The 15,086-nt window shown below is 35.5% G+C and overlaps 1 protein-coding gene across 1 annotated transcript in view; it reads left to right on the plus strand.

Annotated features, from left to right (window-relative positions):
* The window catches only part of LRP1B (LDL receptor related protein 1B), a 2,306,513-nt gene that overhangs the window by 1,298,341 nt on the left and 993,086 nt on the right, over window positions 1-15,086 (plus strand). The gene's annotated exons all lie outside the window — the stretch shown is intronic.

Consider the following 15,086-nt stretch of genomic DNA (forward strand, 5'->3'; position numbering starts at 1 on the left):
AAATGTGGTAGAGAGAATTTGGATGAAGATGAACAAAGATAAAGAAGTGATTTATTCTCAGGGTGTAAAACAGACCACCTGTTTGAAGAGAGAAAATAGGAGAGTACTTCTGGAAACCAAAAGTGTCCGACAAAGAGATGTGAGAAAATAGAGATACAGAACTTTAACTATCTGGACATTTGTAGGATCTTTCTGTCTGCCAAAAGCAGAAGAGGTAATAATTTCATCATGTAAATTCCCTCATGTAAAAAGTAGAGAGACAAAGGGAAATACTATTCTAGATTTGATTCTTACCAAATAGAAAGAACTGGTCACTGAGATGAAAATAACAAAAAACTTGGAGGGAAATGACTACTCCATCTTAAATGGAGGAAAGTAATACCAGACATAGTCTGACATGCACTCTAATTTTTGGGAGGCATGTTTCAAAGTATTAAGAGGAAATAGATGGAATATACTATGATCTAAAATTCTCCATGGGAAGTCAACCTCAGATGCTACATGAAGTTCTCAAGAACAAAAATTTTAAGAGAAAAAAACAACAAATTAGGAGAAAGAAAAAAGAATTTGTCTAAAAGATTGATGTTGATGACCAGAATTTCACCAACCAGCTTTAGATAGATAGATATATACTCTTACTACATATATATTTATACAGACATATATTACACACACATTCATGTGTGTGTATATATATATATGAAGATATACAGTTTCATGTATATATATATATATATATATATATATATATATATATGGAGGGAGAGAGAGAGGGAGAGAGAGAGAGAGAGAGAAGAGAGAGAGAGAGAGAGAGAGAGAGAGAGAGAGAGAGAGAACCATAATTATAGTATTAGTAGTGCTAAAATATAGCATGAGAGTAGTGAGGAAAGCCGGCAACAACAAAAAGTATGGAGTAATTTTTTTTAAGATGAATTGAAGGCAACTGGAGGATAAAAGAGTAAGACTACAGATAGAGATAGATGATATAATAATAAAAAATGCTGGAAAAAAAATTCAGACCTCAATTTCAGTTTTTCTTCATTCTCTACCAAGAAGAATGATCTTTGACTTGAAAAAGACAGAACTGAAATGGCCAATAGAAATATTGAGGCAGCTAGGTGGCACAGTGAGTAGAGCACCGGCCCTGGACTTAGCAGGACCTGAGTTCAAATCTAGCCTCAGACACTTGACATACTATCTGTGTGACCTTGGGCAAGTCACACTTGACATACTATCTGTGTGACCTTGGGCAAGTCACTTAACCCCAATTGCCCTGCCTTCCCCCCTGCAGAAAAACAAACAAAAAAAAAACAAAAAAAAATTTAAAAAAGAAAGATGATACCCAAGATAAATAAGGAATAATCAAGAGAATACCTTGGTGGCTTTAAAGTCATTGGCTCTAGATGAACTACATCCTGATTTATAAAAAGTACTGGTAGATATAGATTGATAAATTTTTGTCATCTTTGAAAGACAAGGAAGAAAGAGGAAAGTACCATAGGATTTAACAAGAACAAGTGACCTATTTTCAAGAAAGGAAGATAATGGAATCTTCAAACTCTGGCTCAGTAAACTTGACATCAATTTCAGGAAAAATTCAAAATTGTAATGTAGTTTGTGAATAACTAGAAAAGGAATTATTGATAACAAAGAGTCAACATGATTTCATCTAGAAGAATTCATAAACTAACTTCATTTCCTTCTTTGACAGGGTTATTAGACTGTTCTACATCAAATAAAACTATATATTATCAAAATGCCTGAGAAAGGCCCTTAATCTATTCTTGTGAAAAAAAAGATGGGGGAACACAGGCTTGATCAATTGTGTCAAATTCAAAACCAAATGATCCTTGCTGCTATATTTTTCCTTAGAAAACCACAAATTAACTGTCTGTGTTGTATTTAGTGTTTATATATATATATATTTTTAACATCTCTCAATTATATTTTAATCTGGTTGACCACACTCAGAAGTTTTGCAGATGGCTGGCTGCAAATTTAATACCTTTGGATTAGATAGTAAGAAGATTAGGTAAATCCAAGAACCAGTTAAATGACTAGAATGAAGAGTAGCCATTAAAGGTTCAATGTCAACTTGGAAGTGGGACTCTCGTGAAATACCCCCAGGTATTTCAATCCCTTTGCTATTTCACATTTTTCTCTATAACAAAAATAATGTCCTTCTGGCATACTAAATAAAATTAAAATCAATAAATGCTTCGTAAGTGCTTATTGGGTGGCTAGGTGGCACAGTGAATAGAGCACAAGCCTTGTAATCAGAGAGACTCATCTTCATTAATTCAAATCCAGCCTCAGACATTTACCAGCTGTGTGACACTGGGCAAATCATTTAACCCTCTTTGCCTCAGTTCCCCATCTGTAAAGTTTGCTGGAGAAAGAAATGGCAAATCACTCCAGCATCTTTTCCAAGAAAACCCTAAAATGGGGTCAAAAAAAGTCAGATATAACTGGAAGGATTGAACAAGTGCTTATTATGTGCCAAGAGCACTCGGGAGCTAAATAAGAAAAGAGAAAGACAGGCCCTGCATTCAAGAAGCTTATAATCTAGAATATTATCAGAACTTATCACATTTACATATGATAAAGTGCTGGAGGAAGAAAGTAGCTAACACATTAGATGACAGAATCTGAATTTAAAAAGATATTACTAGACTAGGTTATGGAGTTAAACCTGAAGTCAAACTTAATGTGGATAAATTTAAAGTCTTAGACTTGGGCTAAAAACTCATATTCTCAAATATAAGATAGGGGAAGTATTGCTGTTCTACAGTTTTTAAATAGACTACATGATCTACGTGAGTCATCGGTCTAATATGTCAGCCAAATAAAGTTAACACAATTTTAGTCTACATTAAAAGAGACAATGTCCAAGATAAGAGAGGCTTAGAATGATAATTTTATTGTGTTCTCCCACATGACAAAATATCTATTTTATGTGTTAAACCAAACCTCTTTGGGGATTTAGTGATATGAGTTCAGAGACTAGAGTCTGGGTGTTGCAGGTGTGGCTTCTCCTAAATGTGCAGACTCTGCTGATTAGAAGAAAAATAAAGAAGTAAACAAATGAAAAACAAAACAAAACAAAACAAACAAACTTCTGGTGGCAGAAGCCAGAACAGACTAATGCTGCTAGTTGTTGTTATTTCTTAATGTCCATGATTGGACACTGAAGATGTAGTCTGAGAAGAGTGAACACACTCTGGGACAAATCCACAATATTCCCAAAGGTGTCACTTTCTTTTTTTGTTTGTTTTGTTTTTGGAGGGGGGCAGGCAGGGCAATTGGGGTTAAGTATGTCAAATGTCTGAGGTCAGATTTGAACTCGGGTCCTCCTGGCTCCAGGGCTGGTGCTCTACTCACTCTACTCACAGCTGCCCCAAGATGTCACTTTCTTAACTATATTACCAAACCCTTCCTCACAGCACCACCTGCTGGTTACACTAACTTTAAAAGAAGTACCTGCATTTTCTCATGTATCCTTCCTTTTTGCATTTAGAAAAACCAACAAACACACTGATAAGGTCTAATATTCTATGCAGTGTTCCTGTACCCAGAAACTTAAAATTATGTGTGCATAGTATACAAATCATGAAACATTTATCACTGAATATGTTACTTAAGCAAATTGTGTACAACCTTACTTTCTTAAAGTTCAATGAAAACTGATGCCCCTGTTTGAATGTTAAAATGACCAATTGCAAATACATGAAACATCCATGGTAGAGAAACTTAAAAAGCTACTTTCAGTGAGATTAAATTGCTCAAGTGACTGCTAATAGGATTTCTTTTTCATCTGGTATAAAAGAGATTAAGTAATTTAATACTATTAAGTCCCAACCTATTTTTAAATAAATTATTACCTACTCCACATTATTCAATAGAAAATCCAGGATTAGACATGATATTTTGCCTTCAAGTACTTGAGCTCAATTGAACCCTGTTTTCCCCTTGTAAGCGAGGGAGATTGGCTATTGTAAGAACACATAAGTAGCAATTCCTAACCTTTTCAAGTATGAGGATCTCTATCACCACCCCTCCCCACAATGATAGTAGTTGTGCTGTTAGCAGTAAATGAATGACAAAAATGTATGATGACAGAAGCTATTCTGAATTCAGAAAATGATTTTATAAATGAATTTGTATTTTATTCTGCAGAACAAAATTTGTTTATGGATATTTGAAAAGCAGTAATGTGGGAAAACATACTATTTATTGTATTTACTTTAACAAATACTTATTATGCACCTGTGTGTGCTGTAACACCAAACACAGTAGTAGGCACTGGGAATACAAAATAAAAAAAAAAAACTAAACAAAACAGTTCTCTTTCAGAAAGCTTATATTCTAATGGGAAAGAGCAAGGTATACGTAGAAAATTAAATACAAAGTAATAACTGAAGAGAAGGCATTAACAACTAAAGAAATAAAGATATGCTTTCCGTAAGGGGTGGCACTCTACTTGGATTTTCAAAGGAACTAGAGACTGTGAGGGAGAGGTGGAGAGGCAAAGCATACCAAGACTAGATAACACCCTATGCAAAGAGGTGGAGATGGGAGGTAGAATGTTGTATGTGACCCAATCCAACCATTCTGGAGAGCAATTTGGAACTATACTTAATGGGCCATAAAACTGTGTATACCCTTTGATCCAGCATTACCACTACTTGGTCTGTATCCCAAAGAGATGAAAAAAGGTGGGGGTAGGAACTATTTGTACAAAAATATCCATAGCTCTCTTTTTGTGGTGGCAAGGAATTAGAAATTGTAGGAATGTCCATCATTTGGGGAATGGCCAAAGAAGTTGTGGCATATGATTATAATGGAATACTATTGTGCTATAAGAAATGATGAGCAGAATAATTTTATAAAAACCTAGAAAAACTTACACGAGTAAAGAGAGCAAAGTGAACAGAACCAGAAGAGAATTATACACAGTAAGAGCAATGTTGTACCAAGATCAACTATGGATGACTTAGCTATTTTCAGCAATACAGTGATCTAAGACAATTCAAAAAAACTCCTGATGGAAAATCCTATCCACCTCAAGGGAACAAACTGATGGAGTCTGAATGCAGATTGAAGCCTACAACTTTTCACATTATTTATATTTTTGTAGCTTTTTTCTTTGTGTCTTCTTTCACAACATGACTAAAATGGAAATATGTTTTGTATTAATGCACAGGGAAGAATGGAGAGAATTTGGAGCTCAAAATTTTTAAAAAATGTTTTTCATGTAATTGGGAAAAATATAATTAATATAATATGTTAAAAACAAAAGAGAATGCTATATATGGGCAGTTTGGTTAGAACATAAAGGACTTGAAGAAGGGTAACATGCAATAAGCCTAAAGGAATGTTTGTTTATTTGTATCCCAAGTCATGCTGAAAATTTTGTTAGACCTAATAAAGAGCAAAGGAAAATAGGTGATGAACTTATAGATATTAAACAAAAAAATTCTGTGATCACCCAGGGGTCTATAATTCACAGATTGGCAGCCACTGTTTAAAGGATGCCTTATAAATCCTTACATGCCGCTAATATGCAGGGTGTTCCTAAAGTCTGGATGCATAGGCAAAAATGCATATTTTTCAAGAAATGAAATGAATGAAATTTTCAAAAACATTTTATATAATTGTAATATTAACAAATAACATCTTCAATATGATTTCCATCATTTGTGATGCAAAGGCTGATGCGCTTTGCAAGATTCATGTGAACTCGATGCAATAATTCCACATTGCCGTCAATTTTAGCACATTCACTCTTTATGCATTAAATCAAGTGTATTGTGTTTGTGGTTTTCATTGAGTAGACCTTCTTCTTTAGCATACCCAGAAAAAGAAGTCAATGGGGCTTAGGTCTGTTAATATTCCAAATATTTCAAAATATGCATTTTTGCCCATGTGTCCAGACTTTAGGGACACCATGTAGTGTTAGAATGCTATTGTACACCAGAGTCCCCTTGCTGCCTGGCTGGGCAAGATATAAAATGGAGAAATGGCATAGACAACAATGTTGAAGGAATATGAGGGGAATTCCAGCAGTGACTCATCCAAAGTTCTTCAGCTTACTACTACTTTCCACAATTTGATCTCCAAAAGACATCTCCAGAGGAAAAGCACTGGCCTATACATACCCTGGCAGCCAAGGGGCAAATGCAGAAACCGTTAAAGCAAATAGGATTTTCCTTCTTTAAATATGTCCAGTGACTTAACTGCTCGTTGTTTGAGGAGGCTTAACAAAGCAAGTGGCCTAAAACATGAATCATGAAAGGGGTAAATACAGAGACTGGTAGAATCATTCATCAACAAAAGCAGTTTGAAACCAATAAAACTTTCGAATAGCTTTTCAAGCTCAGGACCCCTTTCTATTTTTAAAAATTATGGAGGACACCCATCCAAAGAGTTTTTAAGTGGTTTATCTGTTCATATACCATATTAGAAGTTAAAACATTTAGTGTTGTTATGAAAATGATTTTTACCTCATAGATACCCTGAAAGTCTCTCAGGGACCCTTCAAGGTGCTTTTGGAGAACATTTTAAGAACCACTGTTATGGACTCATTTCAACTTTTAACCGTGTAAAACAATTGACTAGTTTAGTGGTACTATTTATGACAATGGAATTGAAATTGTCAATGTCTTTGATGTGAGAAATTAGCCATTCTTTCTTCTTCTATTTCATCTGTTGATGAATGAGCCACAAAGACTGACTGTATGAATTTCGGGACTATGAATTTTCATAAAAGGGTAAATAATTCTGACTGAAGGTAGGATCTGTGTTCTTTAGTGGATGAGACATTGTTTTCACCAACTGGAAGAGAAGAGGAAGATAAGCATTTATATAGTGTCTATTTTGTGCCAGGCACTCTGCTAAGTGCTTTACAAATATCTCATTTGATCCTCATAATGGCCTTGCAATGTAGGTGCTTTTTCAATCCCTATTTTACAGTTGTGGACACTGAGGCAAATGACTTGCCTAAGACCATACAGTTAGTAAGTATCTGAGGCCAGATTTTAATTCGGTCTCCCTGAATCTGAGCTCAGATCTCTATCACCTAGTCAGTAAGATCAGTATGTTGACCAACTGGAATAATACTTGGGGAACATTAACCCAAGTCTCTTAATCCCAGAACCCACATACAGACTAATAAAGCCCAAGGTTCATGAAAATATCTTAACACTTCTGACACATGAAAACTATGGGACTTTGAGACACAGAAATATAAATGGAAGGGTTGGGTAATTGCACTGTAATGCAAGATAACAAACAGGAACATGACAGTTAATTTGTGGAGACCTAAATTACACAATCCTTAGAGATGCTGATGAGTGAGTGAATGATGGTTCCTGGAAAGTCTTAGAGCAGTTATTCAGGATTCAGTCATGGCAAAGGAGTCAATTTAGGATTTTGAATCACTTAATCCCTCTTATCCTTAATGTAGCACTGAGTTCCCTGATCTATAAAATGGGGATGGTTGCTTTCCTTCTTATTTTATGTGGTTTTTGTGAAAATCAACTAGATAACGTAAGTGAAAATACTTCTTAACTGCCAACTGTCATATTTATGGTACTTTTTGTTCCTTTCTTGGTCTTGCTGTTTTTCTGAGGCAGGAAATAGCAGGGAGACTTGGAGGGTGGGGTGTAGAGGGCGCCTAGAACAGTTACAAGGGAATGAGAATGTTTCCAGTTGTTTTTCAGTCACATCCAACTCTTCATGACCCCCTCTGGGGTTTTCTTGATGAGGATTACTGGAGCGGTTTGCCATTTCCTTCTTCAGTTTATTTTACATGTGAGGAAACTGGGACAAATTGGGTTAAGTGACTTGCCCAGGGTCACACAGCTAATTAGTGCCTGAAGCCAGATTTAAACTCAGGAAGATGAGTCTTCCTGACTCCAGGTCTAGCACTGTATCCACTGTGCCACCTAGCTGTCCTAAAAGAGTATGGAGAGATAATGTCACTGAATGACCGCAACTCTGAGATCCAGTTCCGTTGAAAATTTAGAAACAAGGACACAGCAAAACCAGGAGCAAGACTAACTCTATATTGGCCTGGTGAGCCCTGAATCTACGGTTCCCTTTAACCTGCCTAGTTATTGCCGCAATTCGTTCTAGAACCTGGGCAGAGCCTAAGGGTTCCTAGCTTCAAGAATTAAAAGGATGCAGGAGAGAGAGTTCAGAATGACCATTACAATTCTCCATGGTACACTGTAACCAGGAACAAGATGGCATGAGATTTTGTAGCTAAGATTGTCAAAGGAAAAAATTCCTTTTATGCATACCCCCCATGGCAGAGAACAATTATCTATGGTAAAAACAGGCCTACAGAATGAAAATAAAATGTTTTCTTTGTTAAATCTACAAGAGCTTTTTCAAAGGAATGTTCATTTTCAAACATATCTCCTATGAATAGATCAAATTTTTATTTTGCTTTTAAAACACTATGGATAAAGATGGCCCTTGAGCAGAAGGAGGATTAATTCATTAAAAAAAAGACTCAAACTGGAGGCATGGTTTTGTTTTGAGGAGGGTTGGAATACATATTTTAGTAACTGAGGATGATACTTAAGGAATATTGAAAGTCTAATCCCCTCCTTCTCTCTGAATATTTAATATCTATGATCAAAAAGAACTCAAATGATATTTTGGTTTGAGGAAGTGTTAGCTTTGTAGACCTTTCGCATGCTTTATTAATGTTAACTAAATTAACTTCATTTAAAAAAAAAACTTTCCTTTAATATATTTCTTTAAAATCCAAACAGTGACTGTGCTTTTGTTCAGATAGATTTAAACATATATCAATCAATCACCATTTCCTTAATGGTGGTTATTCTTAGGAAATAACAATTCTATTCATCCTAGAATTTTTCACTTTAGTGAACTGTGTAATTTGTTGCCAGGCCAGGCTTTTTGATGATGTGGATTTTTCATGACTTTTTCAAGGATTGTGTCCATTTTTTAAAATGTTAAGCTAAAATTACTTGAACATGTGTTTATGCATGCAAAGTGAAGTGGAAAATTGATTTAATTACTCTGATAATTCAAGCCAAAAGAACATTTCACCTGAAACATCCAGATTATAGGAGGAAGAAATACATTTTTCTCATAGTACTTTAGATAATCATCTTAGTTCTCCCCTTCCCCACTGGGATTATATGTACTTTAATATTTCAAAACGTCCATGATTTTGTCACTGGCCATCTAATTAATAGTGTACCTGACTGAGAATGTCCTTAAACAATATGATACAGTGGAAGGATTACTAGATTTGGAATCAGAGGCCTTGAGTTAAAATCCTTTCTTTGCCATTAATTACCTATGTGATCTTAGGCCTCTTTTGGCCTCACTTTTCTCCTTTGTAAACTGATGACAATGGTGATAAATATTCAGCACTTATTTAACACTTTTAGCTTGAAGTTTTACATCTGTTACGTCATTTTATCCTGATGGAGAGGGCCTAGTTTACCTTTAAGATCCCTTCTCTAAATCTGTTTTCCTGTGGTCTTATTATCCTCAACAAATGGTCATCAAACTTTTAATTTCAGCCCTCAAATGAAGGGATGCCCACTACTTCCTGAGACAGCCCATTTCATTTCTGAATATCATCATAGGAAGGATTTTGTTGTTGTTTTGCATTAAACCTAAATCTGAACCTCAGCTATTTCCACAGATTACTCTTATTTCGTTCTCCTAGGACTCATGAAAATAAACTGAATCATTCCTGAGACACTAACTGTGAGACTCTGGGCCTCAGTTTCTTCATTCATAAGGAAGTGTATTGGACCTCAAAGGGCTTTCCTTTCCATGTGACTACCCTTCAAATACTTAAGGATGGTTATATCAAGTTCTCTTCTAAGCTCTCTCTTCTCCATGTTCAACACCCCCAGTTCTTTCTAGGATACATCAGTTATTCTGTTTGACCATCTTTGCATACATTCCCTCTTTTTAATGTCCTTTCTAAACTATGATGTTCAGAACTGCATGTAATTAATTCTCCAGATATGGTCAGACAAGGACTGAATGCAGTAAGGCTATCACTTACCTTGTCCTGGACACTATAACCTTTTTGATACTCCCTAAGATTTTATTAGCTTTATTTCGCTGCCATGTCACTGTGTTGATTCATATTAAGTTTATTGACTCATAAAAACCTCCAGGTCCTCTGACTATAGAGTCAGTTCTTTTTCTATTACCACCCAGACATGAACATAGTAGATGCACAATAAATGTGTAAATGATTCAGGTTCACACAATGGCTGTATATTTCCATGTGCAAGGGAGAAAACTGCCACCCCTTCAGCCAGAAAAGGAAAGAAAACTTAAGACATTTTCTAATTTCCCCTGTATTCCATTACTCTTTCTCCAGTAGAAGAAATGAGGCATAAGTCTCTTTGTTTAATTTGCTTTAATGATGTCCCCAATTAGATATTTAAGGGAAAGATGCTACCTTTTTCCCCCAAATACAAATTCCGTCCATAAATTAATGGCAAGATGAGGGCTGTTATACTTCTTCAAATTCTTATCCTTTACGACTCAACTATAATCTTTCTTTTTATTTGTCTTCTCATTTCTAATGTCTTTTCCCAACTATAGTTGAACCTTGTTCTGACTTTGTTCTGTTATTAGTAATGTAAAATTGGGCACATTATCTTACTTCTCAGAGCCTCGGTTTCTTTTTCTTATGGAGCTAATATACCCCTACACAGGATTATCATGAAGAAAGTGAGTCGCTAAACTTAAAACATTATGTAAATGTAAGTTATAATTCTTAATGTTATGATAACCAGACAGATTGCAAAGAAATGTGACCGAAGTATCATCCATGCCAAGAGACAGAAATAAAAAGGAATGTAGCTTATAGCAAGTAGACCCTGATCTCATTAATGATACAATTATAAATGAGAAATGTCTATGTATTTGGAAAGCACATAAAGAAAATTCTTTAATTTTATACAAATTCCTCTAAAGGGGAGGAAGGAGTCACAACTGGGTCTTCAAAAGGAAATTTATTCGGAAGAAAAGTGAAGATAGGGAAGAGAGAATCTCTGTTTTAGGAGAGACTTCAAATGGTGTGTGTTTTTGAAAGGAAAATAACAAGATAATATCAGAGCTATATAGTATGATAAATGGTAAGAAAAGTAGCAACCAGCTAGTCCCTTTCCATCATACCTGAACAAGAAGGTACCCACTAAATTAAGTGCCAATAATGTCAAGGCAAAATTAAACTTTTTCCCCCTAACTATAGGCACAATTAACCTGTGAAAATTACTCTCTCTGGATGGTAATGAAGCAAATAGCTTAGTGAGATTGGAAACATATCTGATTCACTATAATGGGATTTTCAGTTAGATCAAATCACAAGATATATTAGTTCTCCTGAGTCAGGGTGCACATTGATCGGTAGTAGGAGTCAGAATATTTTTTCCTCAGTAGGAGGTGGGTTTGTGATTTAAAATGGTAGAATACATTATGATATAAAACATAGAATGTATTATATTAATATATTACTGAATTTTTTTTAAAAAAAAAGAAAAAAAAAACAAGTGTCATCCAGACAAATGATTTATTTAGCAAGGCATACAGTTGAAGAAACATATCTAGTCCAAGTCTTTCCAAAGACAAAGACAATGACCATTGCTTTCTACACAGTTAATTTGTAACTTGGAGGGAGGAAAAACAGGATTAGAGGGATTGAGACACCTGGTTTCTTATTGGTGGAGAAGACTGGGGGACACAGGTGAGAGGGAGAGGGGTGGTTCTGTGACACGTCTTAAATCAGGTGACTTACATGGAATTGAAGCTTAACTTCACAAAATAGTGTATAAAAAGGAAAATGGAGTTACTTATGTTTAATATAATAAATGCTAATATTTGTTGAATTTGCAGCTAAGCCCCACCCCAGAATAACTGGAATAGATTACCAGGAGTATGAAAATTGGAAAAAAATATGTCTTAAGTACCTGCCAGATCATAATTCATATACTCTAAAGCACCCTGAAGCTCTGAGAGTTAAGATAGTTTATGATCTGTAATTCTATAATTCACTACTTTTAAATTTGGGAGCTACTATGCTTTCATCAGCAACTCATTTGGGAACCATAATGATAATAGCTGATATTTTTTATTGTTGTTTTTAACAAAAAATGAACAAGTTGATGTCTTCTGTTACTTACTATAGCAGATATTTATTTAGGACTTTCCACTTTGTACGGCTTTTGCCAGCTCCTAGAAGAAAATGCTTACATTCCTTCAATGCACAATGGAAACATCTCTTAAAGGGAGCTTTTCTTGATTCTTCCCCTCTCCCCACACCCTGATACTAATCAGTATTCTTCCTCCCCCTTGAAATATATATATATATATGTATGTATGTATGTATATATATATATATATAATATATGTATGTATATATAATATATGTATATATGTGTATGTATGTACATATAAGTATATATATACATATACACACACACTTTTTTTAATCTGCACACAATCATACTGCATTCACACAGATGGAGACACACAGTCATGCACCATAAATTTTAAACTCCTTGAGGGCAGGGACCATTTCACATCTGAGGTCCTGTGATCCTCAACAAGTGATTATCTAATTTTTAATTTTGGACCTCTGATGAAAGGGGATCCACTACTTCCTGAGACAACCCATTCTATTTTGGATATCCTTTTATTATAAGGAAGATCTTGTTCTTGTTTTATATTAAATCTAAATCTGCCCCTCAGCTATTTTTACAACTTATTCCTATTTCTCCCTTCTAGGACTAATGAGAACAAACTGAATCAATCCTGAAATACTAATTGCATGATGCCTTCATATCTCATATACCTAACACCTGGCAGATTGCCTTGCACAATTTTTGATAGTTGTTTTCATAAACTGGTCTTGTGATTTCACTGATGTAGAGAAACTCTCCATGAGAAAATTCCCTCTCTGAATGCAGATAGGTAGTGGCTTTGCTCTTTATCATCTTAAAAGATTTCCAGAAACACAGAGATGTTTAGTGATTTGCCCAGTGTCACCTGACCAATATCCGACTGAGGTGAAACTTGAACCCAGTCTTCTTGATTCTGAGTAATCTCCCTAGTTGCTGTGCCAGCACCTTGTACACACTAATTGCTTAATATTTATTTAGGCTAAGACTACATGTGGTTGGGTGAGATTTAATTGATTTACAGATCATTATGTTCAGTGCTGAAAGAAACACAAAGGCCAAGGGGGGAAATGTAACCTCTGCTTCACACAACTCAATCTAGTAGGTGAAAAACTTGGAGGAGATTATTACTTAGTACTAACATGGACTTTTGGCCTCAACTGTTAGGGAGTTCCCTCCAGGATTGTAGATTGAAAACCATCCATGCCTGCTAATATTGTGAGATTCTAATTACTTTCCTCTCAAAAGTTGACCACAGAAAATGCCACTCAGTATATTGAAGGCTTTCCTCCATTTCTATTACTATTCTTAGTGTACTGATGGAGCACTTAGGTGACCCATCTCCTATTTCTCAATTTTACCAAGAAGAGTCATTTCTTTCCGTCATCTTTTACTCCTGTTTATTTTTTTGGTGGTACTTCTTGGTTCCCTTTTGCAGCTGTTCACATCCATTATATGCTAGTGTATCTATAGCCCCAGATAGTTACTGTAAGTGTAGCATGATATAATGGATTGAAAGTCAGGAATCATGGGTTGTAGCCCCAGTCCTGTCACTTAATTAGCTGTGATGTTGGGAAGGCATTTAGCTTCTTGGGATTTCATCTTCTTTATCATCAAAGGGTGGACACTGAACTGGATGGCCTTCAAGCTTCTTTTCTACATTATAATTCTGTTTGAATGGTGTGGAATAATATTTCATTTCATTGAATATTTTGATATTAATTAATATTTCAATAATATTTCATCATAAGATCTGAGTTCAGATTCTAACTCTGCAACTTATTAACTGGGCAACCTTGGCCGTGTCCTTTAACCTCTGAGTTGCAGTTTCCTCAGCTGTAAAATTGGGCCTGATGGCCTCTGAGGTCACTTGCAACAACAGATCCATGGTTTTGTAATGGTAATCAGCAAAGGAGTTTTTGCTGTTCTTCCCTTTGGGGATACTAAGTATCAAGTGCCAAAGCGGCAGGTAAAGTGGGATCTTTTTGTTTTGGAGGGTTTCTCAGCACTAGGGCAATCAGGAGCCATTGATTTGAAACAATGTATATGATATGGTGCTAGAGATTGAAAAACTTTCCCACACCCTAAATGCTAAGTTGGCCCTAGCCCTCAGGGTCCTGAACAGGGTATAAGACCTCTGAGGTTGGCTTTTTGCCTTTAGTGGTACACTCGCTGAAAGAGTGTTGGTGACAAGACCCTGGGCAAGCTGTTGAAACTGCCCCTCCCAGCTTTGATAACCCTGATGTTGGTACTTCTCTGGTAACTATGTATTGCTATGGATAGACTGGATTTGTATTATTTGTTCTGTTTTGATAATGTATGCTTGTACTTTCTGTTTGTATTTGCTCTGAAGTCCAGGGACCTGATCTTTTCCCCCTGAACTAAGTGAATGATATATGTATGTTTAAGTAAAGTAAGATTGTTAACTCCTTAAAATTATTTTCCTTAGAAAAGCAGATCAAAGAACCTGTTCTAGCAGCTCTTCTCTGTGCTCTTGTTGAACAGCTGCTAGCAACACTGTTGTTACAAAAATGGTGTAGTTATCTTTAAAGGGAAGGTACTTTTTCTCCACTATGGAAGTATATACTATTTTCCTTGGAAGTGAATGAACAATAATAAAAATAATAATAACTATTATTATGATAAAAGTTATTATTATTCAGATTGATCTGATGTTAATGTGCAATAACTATTATGAGTCTGTACATATAATCTCATCATGAGTGGATATCATGCAGAATGATAATCTTTGTTCCTGGACTCAATGTCCTCTTTTTTTTCTTCTTTCACCTCATTAATTGTGCTTCCTATCATTTTCTATGGGAAGCACTATTTCCTTTGAAGCTTTTTAATACATTAGTTTTAAATGGTGCAAGCAGTTCTGATCATTTCATC

Source organism: Trichosurus vulpecula, chromosome 2 (assembly GCF_011100635.1).
Source record: "Trichosurus vulpecula isolate mTriVul1 chromosome 2, mTriVul1.pri, whole genome shotgun sequence".
Classification (NCBI taxonomy): domain Eukaryota; kingdom Metazoa; phylum Chordata; class Mammalia; order Diprotodontia; family Phalangeridae; genus Trichosurus; species Trichosurus vulpecula.